The sequence below is a fragment of the Pinus tabuliformis genome, chromosome 3_1 (genome assembly GCF_031772625.1).
Source record: "Pinus tabuliformis cultivar Carrire ecotype Pingquan chromosome 3_1, CPIR1, whole genome shotgun sequence".
Classification (NCBI taxonomy): domain Eukaryota; kingdom Viridiplantae; phylum Streptophyta; class Pinopsida; order Pinales; family Pinaceae; genus Pinus; species Pinus tabuliformis.
This window is the reverse complement of record NC_142301.1, coordinates 805,874,058-805,894,919: the sequence shown is the minus strand read 5'-3', so window position 1 is coordinate 805,894,919 and position 20,862 is coordinate 805,874,058. Positions and strand designations below refer to the sequence as shown.

General features: G+C 30.9%; 1 pseudogene; it reads left to right on the top strand.

The window, feature by feature from the left end:
- Positions 1–12,260: 12,260 nt before the first annotated feature.
- Positions 12,261–15,459, top strand: LOC149189907 (ETHYLENE INSENSITIVE 3-like 1 protein pseudogene; annotated as a pseudogene).
- The last annotated feature ends 5,403 nt before the right edge of the window (positions 15,460–20,862 follow it).

Genomic DNA, 20,862 nt, shown 5'->3' with positions numbered 1-20,862 from the left:
CTAAAACTAATATTCTAATTTAAATAAAAATATTTAAATTCTTCTTTTCCATACTTATATTAATGAACTGGTGGTCAAAATTTTCAAAACAAATTGCCAATCTCCCAAATCACCTTCCCTCTCTCATTAGCATTTTAATTAAAATTAAAATATCTAAATTTAATACCCACTTTCAATGTCATATTGGAATCACTATCTTCATTTACAAAGTCTTACCAATTTTCTTCGTAACACTATTAAAAATAATTACCTTTTAACACCATTAAAAGCTACTCCAAAATGTTACTCAGATATTTGCTTTTCAGTATAGTGAAAACCAAGTCCTCCTTAATAGTTTACTTTATCTTTATACAAAAATTTTACCAATTTTCTTCGTAACACTATTACAAATAATTACCTTTTAACACCATTAAAAGTTACTCCGAAATGTTACTCAAATATTTACTTTTCAATTTAGTGAAAACCAAGTCCTCCTTAATAGTTTATTACCGAAATGTTACTCAAATATTTACTTTTACTTTTCAATATAGTGAAAACCAAGTCCTCCTTAATAGTTTATTTTATCTTTAAACTAGGGGAGAGCACCTACTTACCGAGTGCATTTGTTATTTCAAAGTATCCCCAATATTGTCAGATGCAAAATATATGATTTTCCTTACTATTCTCATAGTTTACATTACAAGTTATAATTTATTATTCAATTATGAGATCTTTCTAGTTTGATTTTAATATTTTGTAAGATCTTTCTAGTTTGATTTTAATATTTTGTATTACAAATTAGTATAAAGTTATTTTAAGTATAGATTTATTTTAAGTATAGATTTAATATAAGTTAAAAGGCATCAAATTATTTCAAGTGTAAAATATAATATGTTATTTTTTATTATTTAAATAAAAAAAAATTAATGTTGAATAGATTATATATATAAGATTAAAAAAAATTTAATCATAATATTTTTTTTATTTTTTTTTTAAATTAATATCCATATAAATTAAAATCAACATTATATTTTTATTTCAAACATAATTTTAATTTTTAATTTTATTTAAAAATAAAAAAATAAAAAAACAAAAGCAAAAATAAGAAAAAAAACAAACCTTAATAAACCTCTAATGTCAAATGAACCTCTTTACTCCATTGGAATGCAGTATTAAACTTCGAAATGAACTCGTGATTTAACATTGAGGGAGGAATTTATAATGTATTCGTGATTTAACATTGAGGGAGGAATTTATAATGTATTATTCACCTTTGAAATGGCTTGTGATTTCGTATTAAAGTGAAGAATTTACTAAATGAAGTTTTTGAATTTTGTGTGATTTCACATTAAAGTGAAGAATTTCATAAATGCAATTTTTGAGTTTTGTTTGTAATCACAATAATTAACCTAATGAAATCTCGAGAAACTAAACTCATTATTATTTAAAAATCATTAAAAAGGAGCTTTATACTTTTTTAGAAGTTAAACATAAACACTCACTGATTTGATTCCCTAATGAAATCCACTTTTGAAGATAATTGGGAGGTACTAGAAATAAATATTAATAAAATAGAATGTCACTATTGCTAGAAGGGCCAATACCCTTTCCATTTTAATAATATTTCATATTAAAGTAGGTGGGCACAACTACAGTTAAATAATAGTAATATTTTCCGTGTTAATCTCTTTTTACCTATTTTAGGAAAGTCCCAACTTTATAGGGCACGTTTGGCCCATGAAAAATTGCCAAAGTAAATCAAACATAGTGACGAATACCATGTGATTTTCCACTAAAAAGGAATCATAAAGTCATAAAATAATCACGGGGTTATTCATAATTAGCACTCAACTCGACCTTTCGGAATATATTTTCGCTTTCACTAATTTTTTCTTCGAAGTCTCCGGATTGAGATAATCATGTCTCCTTAAGCGTTGACAAGGGAGGTTCCGTCAAATAAGTTGTGAGTATAGGACAAGGATTATTTAAAACAAATCGTTTTCGGTGAATAAAATAAATTAAATTTAACAGAATTTTGGAGGGTCACGCAATTAAGGTATAGTTTCTCCTACTTTAAAGATATTGCTAAACCAAAATTTTTTATTAAAAAAATGCCATCAAATCATATAAAATTCATACCTTTTTTATTTCTTCAAATTTCAACGAAAATGAATTTTCAAACCCGTGAATAACCCTTAGAATATGCCAAAGCGCTTATATTTTTAAAATAAACTACTTTCAAACTTTTTACCAATGTTTCAGACTACGAAAGGGTGCTGTATATTAAAGAAAAGCAAACTTGCATCATATTAAATTGAGAATTAATTACTAAAAAAGAAAAATATAATTTAGGAGAAAGGATGGTCAATACGGTGAAAACATTTTTTTATTTATATGAAAATAAAAATGAGTGGGAAAATAATTATTAAAATATTAAAAATATAAAATATTATGTTTATTTATATTTAAAAATAATAAAATAGTTTTTTAAAAATAAAATTTTAAATAAAAATGAGTTGGAAAATAATTATTAAAATATTAAAAATATAAATATTATGTTTATTTATATTTAAAAATAATAAAATAATTTTGTAAAAATAAGTTTTTTTAAATCCTTCGCATATATTTCAAATATTCACAATGTTGAATCATTATATATGAATGGTTGAAATATTCACAATGTTGAATCGTTATATATATATGAATGGTTGAAGGTCAAGGTTTTTTTAAATTCTTCAAATATATTTGAAATATTCACAATATTGAATATTTGAATATATATTCACACTATTGAATATTGAATATTTGAATATATATGGAGGTTAAATGATAAAATATATGAAATATATTGAATGCTTGTGTGCAGTGACTCATGCAACATCATATGAGAAGCAATATTTTCTCTTTTGGAGGAGTTACCATTTATCATAAAGATTCCCTTTGATAGAGGGAGAGTTCACTTCGCTTGGTGGGAGAAAAACATTGGTCAAAAGAATGCATTGCAACAAATGAATGTGAAAGGAGGATGTGCTAAGAAAGGAAGAAAGAAAATCCAGCTTCCTTCCTCCCATTCCTTATGTCATGGGAGCCCTCCTTCCTAAGTGACTTGAAGTGGGGGCCATGCTAACTTGAAGTGGGGGGTCGAGTGAATCATTCTTCCAATAAACCCCACTCAATTGATTGGTGATAGTAATATGGGTGGGTTTTGAGGTTTGGAGAGCTTAAACGCTTCATGGGGAGCTCCAACCTATCTATGCTAGTTGGTTTTTCGACCCACACACGCTCACTCAATAGCCGGTGAATGATGAGCCTGGAAGAAGAAAAGAGTAAACAAGCTGATCAGAATAAGATAAGAGGGTAGAGATAGGGCATATCACCCCAACACGTAGCTTAGGGGGTAGGATTGGAACACCCCACCCGAATATCAGTAGGCGATAGGGCTTATCTTAATGATAAAAGTATATATGGAAGGTTGTAATAGAGAATATAAAAAAATATGGGACTTTATGATTTCATCAAAGAGGAAAGAGAGAGCACTTTGTGATTCAAGAGGGCTAAAGACAAATAATAACATTTTATTCACATGTCTAAGTCTTTTGCTTTGTGTTATCCTATGTGATATCAACCTTGAAGTTAATGGGAAGTGAGATACATCGGATTTTCATAAAGGAACATGGGTTTTTCCACTTATGTGAGTATAATCCATGGATCTTGTTTATGGGAGGGAGAATTGTCTATCTTTCTTCTAAGAGGTTGTGTGAGAGCCTAAGTTTCCATATGATGGTTGTAATGGAATGATGGGTATGGTTATTATGAAAATTAAGTGGGAATTATGCCCATGAGCATGAGAAATTATTGTAATTGAGTAAACTAATTATAGGTGAGAATTCTTAAAGTCCTCAAAAGAGAGATTTCCTAGTAGGTTTATGCTAAAGTCCTATAGGGAAGTAGCTGGAGGGACTATGGTAGAGAAGGGGATTTCATTCCTTGGGTTTTGTAGGTTGAAGGAAAAAATAAAGTTCGTAGATTGGAATTATCATGAGAGTTACAAATTGCAAGTTCTAGGAAAATTAGGTTGTGTGAAAGGATTAGAGTTAGCCATAGGAAATTTCATCCTTGTGGACTCATTGTCCCAGCTTGGGAGTGGCCTTGTTGCAAAAAAACTATATGCAATAGAGAGTTTATAATTAAGTGAAACTTCATTTGCAGCTAGTTAGCATTTAATTCCCCAAAAGATAGATGATATGAATTATTTTTCATTATATTGGTTAATGTATTTTTTTTGTAAGCTAAAGCAAAGGATTTCATTAATAAAAAGAGGTTACAAATAGTGTAACATGCCAAAATTAGCAGATTTTAGATCATGACTACACACATTAGCAACATTTCCATCCAGATCATATTGAGGTTATAGGTCTAAGAATTGAGACACTAAAATGGCTATGCAAAAAGAGCTTAAACAAATCAACAATATGACCCATCAGTGAGGCGTTTCAATACACATAACGATACATCGTAAAAACATGGTATCCAACATCTCACCTTGCTTAAGACAAGAGATGGCCAACATGAATAGGGCACCACCCCTGCAAAAAGAAACATCACCATGCCAAAACCCAAAGAGATAGTTTGTCATTGCTACAAAACATACACTTCTCACAGGAGCCATAAGAAAGTAGCAATTTGTGGCGTATGAGTGTAATTATAGGAGCCGGAGCATACAATTTTTCCCAAAAATAATAAACCATCTGAAATACTGCCATATATGACCATGGAACATACCTCAAAAATATCTTAAATATTTGAATAATGCAAGCCATGAAGCACAAAGACGCCAAAACTAAAGATTTAAGACCCTTATCAATCAAAAGAAATCACTGTGAAATCAACAATATTATTAAGAGAAGGACCAGGAGGATCTGCGAGAGGATCATAAAGGCCTTTGGAATCAGAGTCCGAGATAATGTAGTTTTCCGCACAGTATAAATGCACATCAATATCATCCAAACAAAAACTAACATTCTAGAGCAAGTGCTTTATATCCTCTTGACCAGAAAAACGCTTGTAATTTTTAACTTGCATATCCTGTAAAACCATACAAAGGAGGGTATCCATTAACCAATCAACAAAGAGCGAGTGCAAGAAACGCAATCTTCGTTTCCTTAAATTTCCTAGGTCCAAGAGCCATTGGAAACCATTGCCTCCCACTTCGAGTTAGAGAAGTAGGGATGATCTCCAAACTCGTTTGACTCCAGTTGCTGAATTTCCCGATGGACTTCCAAAGGGAAAAAATCAAAATATCAGGCAATCAATTCTGAAGCAAACAACTGGCGACGATAAACCCTAGAAGAACTAGCTCCACCTCTACGACTATCCTTGCATTGGCATGGAGGCATAGTGAATGGAGTAAGAGAAGAGGGACAACAAACACAGAGAAACCCAATACCCATAGAACTCACCAGATGACTGACGATAAACCTATGAAGACTCAAGAAGCACAAAAGGCGATCATCCTCTAATTTCCAACAACTTAGTTCACATTGAACCAGGGTTAGACAATTTTCCCCACCAGACACCACAAAGATATACTCTCAATAATCTTGTGAAACACCTCCAGAAATTAAAGACCACTTAAACTGAGACAAGGCAATACCAATGGGACACAGAGACTGAACAACTTGAACTAAATTAAAGAAACCCCAAGTCCTATAAGGATCAAAACAAAAGGGAATATAGCCAAGATGAGAGAAGAGCACCCAATTTTGACATAAACTCCACAGATGAAAAGGAGAAAACCCCAGACTATAAATAGATTGAAAGATTCCCAGTATACCAGCATCCACTAACCAATATATGGTAGGAATATGAAATACTTACAAATTCGTGATCCTCGAGGGTTGAATTCGAAAGGGAAATGACTAGTTCAAACACAGGACCACTCATTGAGGAGTGAAGAAAGAGAACTAAGAACATTGGCCCAACGCTATCATGAGTATAAAGGAAACCATGAACCAGGGCAATATGCCTCCAAACAAACCCAAAACAACCCCAACTACATCCAAATACCAAGAATAACCTCCAAAAAAAACCATATAACTTTTGCCAAAGAACACCAAAAAGAGCGAGGTGAGAGTATGACCTCACCACCACCAAACTTCAATATGTATTTTCGCCATTTTCTACCAGCATCCATATATTTATAAGGACTTAACCGTTAATTGATATCCCAACTTAAAACTTAACATTAATGGTACTTCATTCTTTATATTGGTCAATATTATTACTATTATATATAAAATATTATTTAATTTATTTAATTTTATTATATATAAAAATATACCTGTACAATTGTGAATGATTCCTATAAATTTAGTTTATATGCATTAATCAAAATTCTGATTAAAAATAAAATTTTAATTAATTAAATAAATTACAAAATAATTTTAAAACAAAATAAATAAAATACTAAATTCATTTTCATATATAAATACTTTTATAAAATTTGTTATTATTATTTTATATTAATAATTTCTTTATAACTAATGTAATATACTTATAATCAAATTATTCATTGACATATCCCTTTTCTTGTTATCTTGTTTACGATTATTATTTAGGTTGGTAGTATGGAATCACTGTCTTTTAACTATAAATTTTTTAATGCATTTGTTTTTTTAAATTATTTTAAATTATAAATGTTGAGTAAATATTAATTTTTTTTTTTTAATAAGTTTTTAATGGTTAAAAAAAATTATAAAAATTAATTAAATTATAATTTTATTTAAAATAATAGTAATAATTATTATTATTAAATTTATATTTATATTAAATATGGGGGATTTTTAATTTGTAAGTATGTTTATTATAATATTATGGTTTACTCATATAATATTTTCAAAAACCCATATTTCAAAAACCCATAATTTATGTTTATATGACTTTTTTGTTTTGTTTTTTAATTAATCAATTTAATTAAAAAAGAGTATAAGTTCGAAATATTTGTGACAATTATTAAAAATATTTTATAATATTTTGTGGAGTTTAAATCTTTATCATCAATTTAATAATTATTGATAATTAAATTAAAATCATGAAATTTTATTTTAAAATAAATACATTTTAATAATAAAAAATTATAATTGAATATTTATTGTATTATAAGAAATTAAATTTAGTTAAAATAAAATAAATAAAGTGATTCATTTAACATTAAACATAAATATCATATATTTTTTCTTTGCTAGGTAATGTGAGTGTTGAGATGAATGTCAAGTTTGGAGCTTGGGGTCACACCAACCAACCCTTAGTGTGGTTGGATTCTTTCCTACAGAGTTTGAGATCAATGTCAAGCTTGGAGCCTGGCTTGGGCCACACCAACCAACCCTTAGTGTGGTTGGATTTTTTCCTACAGAGTTTTGAACTAGTGACTTTTACACCAAGAAATATCTTATCAGATTACCTTCTCACCCTCCACTCTACCCCCATGGACAAATATAAACAACATACAAATTTGATTAAAAACACTTCGACCAAAAAATTCTCTTATATGATTTTTATCGAATAATTTTTCTTAAATTACACAAATTTATTAATAAATTACATTATACTTAAATATTAATTATATTTTAAAAAATAAATATATTTTAATTATCTTTAAAAATTAAATATATTTTATAATGAAAAAATAAAAAGACTCGTAAAAAATATTTATAAAATTTAATGAATTAAAATGATGTATTATTGAATCCATTGAATGTGAACCAATATAAAACTTTTTATCCAATCTGCATCCTTAAGATTGTAAAAATGTTAGCCCTAACTTTTACATATACACGTTATACAATCATAACGAACTTTTATATATATATATATATATATATAATTTATTGAATATTGGACATTGAGGGTATAGATATTAATATAAATTTATTATCTAAATTCAATAATATGTTATATTATAATTAATTATTAATTATTATATAAATAATTAAATATATTTTATAATAATAAAAAATAATTTATTAATATAATAATAATTTATTAAATATAAATAATATAGTAAACCTAAACACTTTGCATATCATTCATATATATATAAAACTTACTTTCACTGATTGATATAAATAATTAGCCTATAAAAAATTCAAACTCAATCTATATAATCGTAAACCCCACAATTTCACACTTAAATCTATAATAATTTATTAATATCCCAATCCCACGATGCAATTTTTTTTGTTACACCGATTTGTGTTTTTACCCCCACAAAAAAGATGGTTATAAACTACAAAACCTTTATTAAAATAATCTCAATGAAAGGAGAATTCATTATTACCTTGTGATTGGCCCAAGTTTAAGGGAACTTCCAGTGCCCTTGCCTTTTCCTTCGGAGGAGAGATGTTGGTTGTGATTTCCTAGGTTAAATTAGATTTTTTATATTTTATGTTTTTTTATCAAAGTAGAAATATAAAAAATATTTTATTTTAGAATGTGGGGTTTTTAGAAATAATGGAAAAAGTTATGTAGATATTTTGGTATCTAGTTTTTGAGATAATCTATTTAATGAAAAGTTTGTTGAGAAATTTTAAATATTTATTGTGAAATTTCACAAGAAAAAGACTAAATACAAAAACCAAATAGAAAACAATATACTTTATAAACTATCTTTAACCTCGTAAACTTTAAAATAAATTTTTCCCGATTGCAAATAAGAAAATAATTTCTTATTGGAATACTTTTATTCTTACCCTGCAATTTTTTCCAATTTTGGCTACTCACAAACATCAATATAAGATTATAACATTAGCCAATAAACTTTTTGATTCCTTAAATGTCCAATTCTATACATGGCTTCCACGATCTCAACCACTCTAGTTAATGGTTTGCTTATCTAAATATTCTGACATTGTGTTGTATACCAGATGAAGCATACAACCACGCCCATGGTATTGGACTTTAAGAACTAAACTCACAAGAATGATTAATTTAGCGGATCCCACCAACTCTAACCACTTATCACACAATTATTTTTGTTCTTCTTCCATAGTCAAACTTTTGATAGATCCACTCATATCTCAGATTGGATTGGAATGCGATAGGCGCCGTTCATTGTTGACCTAAAGTTTGCTATTAATTTAAGTCTCCACATACTCAGATAGATCCCAGGTACCTACAGCTAGATTTAGAATTCGTTGGTCACCTTTCAGTTTTGCTCTAAAGTTTATCATTAATAGATCCCAGTTACCTACAACTAGATTTAGAATTCGTTCGTCACCTTTCAGTTTTGCTCTAAAGTTTATCATTAATTTAAGCCTGGACATTTTGTTTTCCATGGTCATACTTAATATTTATCTCAAAATTCTCCATGGTCTATGTCACGATTTAAGTTGAGAACACATTTAAGTCACGGGGAGAAAACCAACCTTTTATAATCCTGTGGTCAAAATCCTCATGCTTTTGCGTAAGTGCTACTCAATGAGAACGAAGAAATTTTGCCTAAGAAAATAGGGTTGGGAGAAAGATACATGGGTTTAAGGAGACCCTAAGGGAATGATGCAAGATTGTTCTTCAATATTTTGTGTGAGAATTTGAGTCAGATTAGTATGAAAAAAAAAATGCAGGATTAAAAACACAAGTTTTAAATATTTATATATATAAATATGATGAAGGTTGAAGTTTAATTGTGTTTGAAATTTAAGGTTGTAGAGTATGTATGTTTTGGTAGATTTAGTAGTGAGTGGAGGTGGTTTCTTTGTCCCACGAACAAAGGGTTCTCATACACCAATGTGGTGTTTAGTGAGTGGAGGTGGATCCCTTGTCTCACAAACAAGGGGTTGTCATACACCAATGTGGTGTTCGGCTTCGCTGTGACCTTAAAATTGGATAATAATAATAATAATAATAAATAAAAATAATTAGTAAAAGTAAAATAATAAATAACATGGTACTTATATGAATATAACTAAAGTTGAATGTTGAAGTTTAAGGATATATATATATATATAAGGAATAATTAGTAAAAGTAAAACAATGAATAACATTGGAATGTATTAAAAATAGTTGAAAGAATAAAGTTAAAAGAGATAGAGAATTAAAATTATGGAAAATGAAATAAAGAGCTAGAAGCACATTTCAGGTTTGACATTGAATATTAAAGCAATTAAAAATATAAGTGAAATTATATAAAATAGATTAAAAATAATAAAAGAAATAAATAGAATTGTTATAACTATTAAAATTGGTTAACAAATGAAATTATAAAGTTAATTAGACAATAACTAATTTTTAAAAATAATTAAAGATATTATTAATATGTTAAGATTGGTAAGGAAGTTAGTTGAGTGCCAAAGAGTTACATGTCAAGAATACATGCCATAAATGCTTTCCATGTGTGTTTATAGTTCTCCATGTGTGTTTATATTAATGAGAACGAGTGGATCATTAACTCATAAAGTTAATTAGACAATAACTAATTTTAAAAAATAATTAAAGATATTATTAATATCTTAAGATTGGTAAGGAAGTTAGTTGAGTGCCAAAGAGTTACATGTCAAGAATACATGCCATAAATGTTTTCCATGTGTGTTTATAGTTCTCCATGTGTGTTTATATTAATAAGAATGAGTGGATCAATAACTCATTACGTGAATTCTGTGTAGTTATGCCTTTCTTAAAATAGTGGGAACACTTTGAAATTGTTTTACTATGTTTCAGTGAAAACGAAATTTAGAACTTTGAATATTCCACACCTCTAACCATGACATGGATGAAAGAGCTTCATTCATGAATTTATCAAAGTTAGAATTAATAATTGTTATTATTTAAAATATATATGATTATTTAATTTAAATTAATTAATATTTTTAATTGGACAATTCTAAACATTATATTTTTTTTTTGATAATTATGATCAAAATATGGATATGTAATGATTGGTGAAATAACAATTTTCCATTACTTATATTGTAGTTTTAAATATATAGATGCTTCCAACACTCTTAAAACCTCTTAATGCACATTAATGCAATCTCAACCATTAATATTTGCAATTCCAAAAATTATTTTAAAATTTTAATAATTTTCTTAGAAAAATTAATTAAAAATATAACTCCAAAAGATTCAAAAAAATTGTAATAATTAAACATAGCTATTTTAATTTTAAATAATTACAAAATATTTAACTTATCATTGTTATTATTTATATAATGTGTCTATAATTATAATTACTAGTACAACCATATAAATTATATAATGTCTATAATTATAATTACTAGTGTAAAAGGCCAAACGTGGGTTGTTCCATAGACTATTTTTAGTTTTGTAAACGTTAAAATTTCATTCAATTGAATTAAATAGTTAATAAATATCAATGTGCATCAAAATACTTGCTTCATGGTACATCTCACATTGCCAAAAATTATCAATTATAGTTTTTTTATCAAATTTATAAAATGTTTTTAAATATATTAATATTATTATTATTTATCATAAAAATAATTAATATGTGAGTTAAATATATATACATTTAAAAAAATATGTAACAAGATTTTTAATCATGAAGATTTATTTATACTTTATTATAGATATTTTTAACTTACAAATAAGCTTTGTTACAATACTATGGGCCAATACTATGTGTTACTAATACCATGTGCCCAAAAAAAATAATAACTCATATCATTTTTTTATTAATCAATTTAATTAAAACCATATAAAAAACCTAACATAATATATAACAATGATAATCATCGTCCGAACAATTTAACAATTAAAAAATTCAAAACCAATCACTTAAGCAACCTGATGCAACCACTTAATTTGTGGCCAAAGTGCCTCCTCTGGGTGAGGGCCATGGAAATAAGCAAGACACATGCCCAAATGGAGATTCAACCTTATCTCATAAAAAATTGATCACTATTCCCAAAGCACCACGTGTAACATTGACAATGTTGTCTAAGCAACCGATGTCTGTGAAATGAAGACAACGTGGACAAACACACATGGCATTCCACGTAATACAATGTGGACAAAGACACATGGCAATCAAAGAGACGAGGAAGCATAAATTTTAGCTGATTGAAGAAAATCCACATGGCAGTGGCACAAAAAGAAATGGGATTGAGGTTTTTTTATGATTAGAATAAAGCGCACGAGAGGGCCTCAACGAAACCTTGTCGCCCCGTCCTTGTTCCCGACAAAAAAATCAAATAAAAAAATGCCTTGGCCCTCGGCCACCATGCGACCATGCTTTCATATGACCTTTCACTATGCTCTCGGGATAAAAAAAAATGAAAAAAAAATTAGTACAGTCGCCACTCATTGTGTGAAGAGTCCGTAGGCGGCGTCCTGCCAAAATGCCCATGTCTTCTTGTTACTGTAACCATCTATTTGAGCGTCTGTTGAAATCGATTTTGATTCTCTCTGGCGCAGAGGCCTACAGTCTGCAGATTGTCGTCTTTACGGTGCAGAGGAGCTGCAGGTTTTGACAAGGTACTGTAGAATCCAAGCATATTTCAGATCTGGGTCTGTTGAAATGAAAACCAGCTATTTATTGTCATGGTTATGAGCATTTTTTTGGTGATTTTGATGGCGTGTAGGGTTTAGAGAAGAAGTTTCTGTGGATGGTTTCTCTGTTTTTCTCTTTGGTTGATTCTGTGAAAGGGATTTGGGGGTAAAGGGCTTCTTTTGAATGGGAATTCGGTGTAGAGATGCACAATTCTCTAGGTCTGATCTCTGGGTTTTTCATGACTATAATGATGGTGTTTTGATGGAGAGGTTGTGTGGTGGTGTGTGATTCTTAATTGTGTTATGTTGTAAGTGTTGTGGAATTTAGTTTAGCTGGGGAGAGAGAGTTTGGAGTTCATTTTCAATTGGGAGGGATCCTTGATTGTATTTAGGCTAGAGGGATGCTTTGGGTCTTGGAGTAGACTTGGGGTTAGAGAAGGGCTTTTGTCATTTGGGTTTTGGTTTTGGAACACAATTTTGGGTTGGAGAAGAGGTTTTGCCCTTTGGGTTTGTGAGGCCCTGTGCTTCTGTGGAAGCTCCTGACAGGCCTTACTTGAGTTGAGGAAGTGGAGGCCTTGATTGGTCTTTGGACTACAATTTAGGTTGGATAAGGCTGATTGACATTTGGGTGTTTCAGAGTCTTTTATTTGTTTGGTGGCTGATTATGGAGAGGACGGAGGAGTTTGTTTTTTCGGGCAATTTGGATTTTCTTCCCTTTATCACGGAAGCAGGGGGTGGAGGTGGAGGGGGAAGAGATTCTATGGGGGAGAATGTGGGGGATGCTCTGCGTGAAGAGTATGTCAGTGATGATGAGGTTGATGTGGATGAGCTTGAGAAACGGATGTGGAAGGATCGGGTCAGGCTTCGGCGCTTGAAGGAGCAGCGGAAAGGAAGTGATGTCGTTGATGATGCAAAGCAGAGGCAATCTCAAGAGCAAGCGAGAAGAAAGAAGATGTCAAGGGCACAGGATGGTATTTTGAAGTACATGCTAAAGATGATGGAGGTTTGTAAGGCTCAGGGTTTTGTATATGGTATAATTCCAGAGAAAGGGAAGCCGGTGAGCGGCGCCTCTGATAATCTCAGGGCCTGGTGGAAGGAAAAGGTTAGGTTTGATAGAAATGGGCCTGCTGCAATATCAAAATATCAAGTAGAACACTCAGCACCTGGAAAAGATGAGTTTAATACAATTACTATTTCAACTCCTCATACTCTTCACGAACTCCAGGATACCACTCTGGGTTCTTTACTGTCTGCTTTAATGCAGCACTGTGATCCTCCTCAGAGGAGATACCCGTTGGAAAAGGGTGTTCCTCCCCCATGGTGGCCAACTGGAAATGACGACTGGTGGCAACAGGTGGGTTTGCCTAAAGGACAAGTCCTTCCTTATAAAAAGCCTCATGATCTGAAAAAGGCTTGGAAGGTTGGTGTTCTCACTGCTGTGATCAAACACATGTCTCCCGATATTGCAAAAATTCGCAAACTTGTGAGGCAATCTAAATGTTTGCAGGATAAGATGACAGCAAAGGAGAGTGCAACATGGCTTTCAGTTGTCAACCAAGAGGAGGCATTGGCTCGGCAACAAAATCCGAATACTTGCCTTCTCACCAGTGCCGAAGGATTTGGAAATGCAATAACTTTAACATCCAGCAGCAGCAGTGAGTATGATGTGGAAGGTGTTGATGATGTCCCTGATTCAGCATGTCCAAAACATGATGGACAAGGAGACGAGGCACAAGACTTTGATTTCTTCAACATGGCTGATGCAAAGGACACCCTTTGGTCTATTGGAAATGGAGATGATGCTAGTATGACCAGAAAGAGGAAGCTACCTGAAGAGCTGTTGATGCAAGACCAGAAGATTTATACATGCCCAAATGAGCAGTGCCAGCATCATGAGCGCAAAAATGGATTTTTGGACCTGAACTCAAGGAATGCTCATCAGTCTAATTGTCCTTACAGAACAGATGTGCAAGGCATGGAATTTCAAAGACTAGAATGTGAAACTAATGCTTCCACATTCTACACATCTGTGGCACAACCTGATCATCCTCATTTGCAAGAGAAAGGTGTTTCTGAATCAAAAAGTGGAGGACAGTTAGCATCTCTGGGGAACCAAACCGTTCATCCTCTTAATACTGGCAGTTTTATTATGCCTTCTAAAACTCAGCAGCATATAAATGAGCTATTGGCTTTATATGATAGTAGTGTGCAACAAAACAAGGCTTCTACTAATGGAACGACCCAGTTTGTTAGTGGTAGTAATATTCCACTTGAAATTGTGACAGAACCTGGCTTTCCAAAAGAGGATTTTTCCAGAATTACACCGGAAGATGTTTTCTACGGTCAGGTTGTCGTGCTGGGCAACAATAATAGTGAGTGTAGTATAAGTATGCACCAGTCTAGTGGAAGCATGCAGCAATCTGGTGGAAGCCTGCACCAATCTGGTGGAAGTATGCAGCAGTCTATGAGAGAAGGTATATTCTGTGATGAAAGCAAAGTATTTGATCAACCTTTCCAGCCTCAATCCCGGGAAATGATCAGAAACTTGGGATTTGGATTACCATGTGATGTTTCCTTTGGATCTGTAGAATCATTTCGCAGAGGATCAAATAATAGATCTACAAATGGAGATCAAATCTGGTATTTTGGAGCATGAAAGCAAGCTTGACTGGAATTAAGAATTTTTCCATATTATCTCTAAACTGACACTCTACAAGGACTACTACTTTTAGTGCAGTCCTTGGTTACTGCATATCGAAGATTCTTCATGCAGTGCTGTATACTAGCAGGCTGTTTGAAGCTGAAGATGGAAAGTGCATTTAAGCACTTTTGCTTTCTTTCTTGCCAGTTGCTGGCCCTAGAATAGCATAGTTACACTGTACTTGTTAATTGAATTATTGTACTCAGATAGTGTTCAGGAGTACCATTTTGTAAGACTCTTCTTTCTCATCCTAATCAGAAACTGTCCTTTTTCAACTCTTGTTGTTAAAACATTTCACTTATTAGTGATGTTTTTTAGAACTGGTATTATACTTCTTTCACAGAGTTGATTTACCTCACATGAATGCATGCAGTGCCAGTACTGTTCCCAACTATATTGCAGAAATGAAGGAATTGCGTGCTGTTAATTTTTCCATTATATGCAGAGTGTTTAAAGGTTATATCACTTGTGAACAGACTGGACAAAGAGAAGAATTAGAAAATGCTCTGGGACTGAAAGAGGAAGGTATATAAAGTTATATTCTCGTCATTTCTGGGTTGGTGGGGTAGTCTGAGCTCATTGGTTTTTTTGTTTCCTTAAATCTCCGAGAATCTTTAAATAGCATCAAATAAAAATAAAATCTTGTCTCAGTAAACAATACTATTACAGACACTCTGTGTCACTGTCCATTGATACATGGTAGACATATTGCATTCTCATTCAGTATTATGAACTAATAGATGTCTTTGTGGGTGAACATGAGGCAGTCCAATTTAATCTCATAGAGGTTTTCGTTTTCCTTAAGCTGGCAGGAAATGAAATATGACTAGGTAGGAAATTCTTTTCTGTCATGTACCAAGTTTTTACTCTGCATGAACAATATGGAAGTTCAAAATATCACATGGTTGCCTTTGAATGGATGGTTGCATTCAGACTCTTAAGGACTTTCTAACTTGTTTGATCTTTGTATTTCCTTCTTTGTCTGGTTTGGGTAAATGCTGTTCTCAGTTATGATAATTTTCTGCAGCTGGGATGATAACCCAATGCTGTCATTTCTAGGATGGATTCAAGGTTGTGTGTATGTCTGCATTCTTTTTCCTATTTCTGAAAATGTCCTTTTGATGTTTAGAGGTTTTTATATACCGGAATAACTGATTTTGCCAAAGCTCACCATACATCTTGATAAACTCCATTTGATTTTTACATTTTATCTCAGAGTACAAATTTGCAATCTCTTAACTTGCAGGTAATTCTTATGGCCAAAAATAGTATTGTGATTTTATGCAGTTTCTTTGTTGCTTTAATATTCCTTTTCTTGAGATAGAAAATGCTGAAATGTACAATGTTTCCAGCAAGCAGGAGTTATGTAACTGAGTTTCCAGTTTTCTTCTAATCTATTTGTATCGATTGTATACTGGCTTGTCACTCCAGAATGATGAGACTCCCTTTATTGTAATTTTATTTGGAAAGAAATTATGCTGCTGATGTGAACCTCCAAAGTTATTGAGAATGTTGGTGTCTAATAAACATAAAATTGTGTTTAAGCCCCAAGCTTTATTGAATCAAAACCAAAACCATCTTAGCTTGATCCAGAATTCCTGAACAACAAAGTTGTCATGGTTTCTTTATTGGCTAAGTAATCTCTAAGAAAAGCTGCAACTGCATACTCTGCTGGAAGTTCTATCCGTGATTAGTAGCGCGCTTTAGGGTTGCTTCATGAAATTACATATATAGAAAATATATACCATGCCAATTAGTGGTCGCTCTTGTGTATAGGTACCTTCTGAAACATTCCCATTTACCACCCAGCATGTATGAGGTAGTACTTATTGTAAGCATCCAAATCGCCGATTTGTTAAAGGAATGCCATTAATTATATCACTTGCCTCGAATTCGCCTCATTAATTTCATTGTGTTTGCAGTTGAGTATTCTTTATTTCTCTTCACGATGTTATTGGTATTTTGTGAAAGCAACTTTATACATTTCAATTGTGTAAATAAGTTGGTTGTGTGAATAAGTTGGTTGTGTGGGGTTTAGTTCTATTAGGTTTTATTGATTTAATTTCATATAGAAGTGTCTGGGGTGAAACTTACTCATAGAAAATAAAAACTGATCTCTTACAAATACACAAATGATTTGTTTATTCAACATTCTAACCTCAACCTTAATACAGATAAGATTATTTGCAAATCGATTTCAAACACCAAAATTCCAGAAGCCAGAATTAGTGATAAGACTTGCTTTTTAAATTACTTGTATCGTCTTACTACGAGCGAATATCATCCTACACTACGAGCGTATAAATAAAGCCTCCTTAAAAAAAACAAAAACTGAACTTCTATTTACCATTAATACTATCCAACCTTCTAACCCCTACTTAAACTTAACATTCAAAAAATAAATAAAATAAAAAGATTCTATTCACCATTAACATTAACATTAAATATTTCGAAAATTGCAAAATGGTACGAAGTTCATCAACAAAATTCAAACCATATTTATATGTAAATGACGAAAAAAACTGAACTTCTCTTAACCATTAACACCATCCAACCTTCTAATCCATACTTAAAATTCAAAAAATAAAAATAAAATAAAAGGATCCTATTCACCATTAACATTAACATGAAATATTTCCAAAATTGCAAAATGGTACACAGTTCACCAACAAAGTTCAAACCATATTTATATGTAAATGGCGAAGACGACACTGACAAATATTTTTTCTATCCAAAGAGGAATATTCACGCATTTAAGATTTGGAAAGGACTGAAAAATATTCATATATATAATTTTTTTATATAAAATTATTATTTTTTAAATAATTATAACAATTTTTTTTATAAATATATTTACCTTTACAATAAAATAATTTTTGTATATACATAAATATATAAATTTTGAATTTGTAATTTATTTTTGTAAATACAAAAATATATAAATCTTGAATTTGTAATTCATATTTTGAATTTGTAATTCATATTTATTTATTTTAATATATATATATATATATAGCAAATTTCAGTTTTTTAATTACATAGAGCAACTATACTCTTACATCTATATTGAAATAAGTTATACAAAATTCCAAAATATTAAAAGAGTAATATAAAGTTTAAGATATTAATGAAAGTGGACAAATATGTTACAAGAGAGATATATGATAAAGATGACTATAGAGATATCTTATATTAAGATAATTTTAAAGGAAAATTCAAGATATTAAAGAAAGTGGACAAATTTGTTACTGGAGATGTATACCATCAGAAAAATGACTATAGAGGGATTTTAAAAGCTATCCAAAAATAGATATTAGAAATTTTAAATTTATGAAATTTTAAAATATGTTTATTTTTTATAAATAATTTAATATTATATTTGTATGATTATGTTAAAAATGACTATATAAGTATTTTATATCAGATGATTTTAAAGGCTATCCAAAAATAGATATTAGAAATTTTAAGTTTATGAAATTTAAAAATTTAAAAATATGTTTATATTTTATAAATAATTTAATATTATATTGTATGACTATGTCGATCCTGCTTTGAGACAGGCTATCTAGCCAAAAATTGCCCAAAAGCCTCTCAGAAAAATTTTGCTAGAAAAAACCACCACAGATCTACATGGTGGAAAGGAGCACAAAAAGAACACTACACTGTCATCAAAGAAGAATATTCTAGAGAAAACTCTGAATCACAAGAAATCGGGCAAGAAAGAAACAACTCTCAAGACAAGCAGGGAGAAAGCCCCACCCAACAAATCAACAGTTATAAGGATTCGAATACCGCAAAAATAAATCTTCATTTAATAACAAAGCAGATCTCCTAGACCAAACTTCTTCAACTATCTTCAAAAGGATGAACACAATAGATCGCGAAGCTAAGACACCAATGTCTCAAGAACTAGAAGAGATGAAGGAGATGCAAGATAAAGGAAGTTGGAAGACCGTAGAGAAAAAAAAGAAAGCTACAACACCAATCTCACCAAGAAAGTGGAGCCAGATAATTAAAAACTAAGAAAATTATAGGTCCGATAGACCAATTTGGTCTCAGTGGACTTTAAGCACCACCACCACCACCATCATCATCATATTATTTAATAAAATTAATTTTAATATAAATAAAAATAAGGAATTAATTAGAATGCTTTAAAATTTTATATTTATGTCTGAAAAAATTTAAAGGAAAATTTCCTAAATCTTTGTAGTTTTGATGAGTTGCTAAGAAGGTTGGTATTGTTATAAATATTCTGAAATTGAGATTTAATGTGGGCATACTAAGGACATTCTAAGAGAGTGTATCTTCCATCTTCTTAGTATTGTAAGATGAGAAGTTCTTTCATTCTATAACATTTTAGGAATTGTCCATTGCCCTCTTTCACTACGGAACTCACAAAAGTTTGTTCTTATTTTTGCAATATTCATTTTTGCTTTACTTTAGCTATAATAGAAAGATACAATGATTTAAAATGCATTCTTGGAAAATTAGATGAATTCCATATTAAAATGTAACTCAGGGATAAACCAATTAAATGAACATTGAAGTGCTTAATTTATCATCCAAAGGGCCAACGTAAAGCAAAAGACAACAAAAAATTGTTTGCCAATGATATTAATATGCCTATGAAGGTAAGTGAGTGGGGAGTGATGAAACTACTATTAGAAAGAAACTTGGAAGTATTTATCTTTGTGTTTATTTTCAACCACTTAATAGGATAATTGTACTACGACATTGAGCTAAAATAGAAAGAAATATGTAAGAAATTTCAAAATCTTGATGTAATATTGGTCCATGAACACTTTTCTTAAGTATTTTATAGACATGTGTATGGTCATACAATGATTTAAAAGACATTGTTTGAGAAGGAGACAATAAAACAGAAAGAGGAATTTCAAAATCTTGATGCAATATTGGTCCATGAACACTTTTCTTAAGTATTTTATAGACATGTGTTTGGTAATACTGTTGGGTCCCTATAACACTAGTGATTACCCCATTAATATTGTAGTTGCATCCTTTATTAATATTGTTATGCCCCTATTATCCCCATATTGTTATTACTGTGCCCCATAGAATCCCTCTATTGTTATTTTTGTGGCTTTATATTATTATTGTTAGGTCGGCTGGGTTATATTGTGACTCCTTAGACTCTTATATATAGAAAGGAGGTTTTGTCATTTGAATCATCCAAGAATTGTTCACTTATGTAATGTAAAGGAGGTTGCCCCCTCGAAGAGGCTGAATTCTAAGGCGTTGATCTATCTTTTCTATCTTTTCTTGAGCTGGTTTCATAACAAATACAATGATTTAAAAGACATTATTTGAGAAGGAAACAATATCCACATTAAAGTGCAATTTAACTCTAAACCAATTAACAAATACCAAGTTGTCTTACATATTATCACGTTGTTGCTCAAACTTTAGTGAAGGGAAAGTTGGTTCTATACGTGATAGCCATGATGAAACTACTGGGCAAACCAACGATTGCCACCTTGATGGCCTTGCCTCTCTTTTCTAGGTTGAGAGGAAAGGGTCCTAGACTTAAAGGGGGAAGCCCTAAATGGATGGAGAAAGGAACACAAGTTGGAAGAAATGGTTGGTTGATCAAATAGAGGCAAACCTACCCAACTTAGAAGAAAAATGAATCAAGGGAAGAGGAAAGCTAGATAATC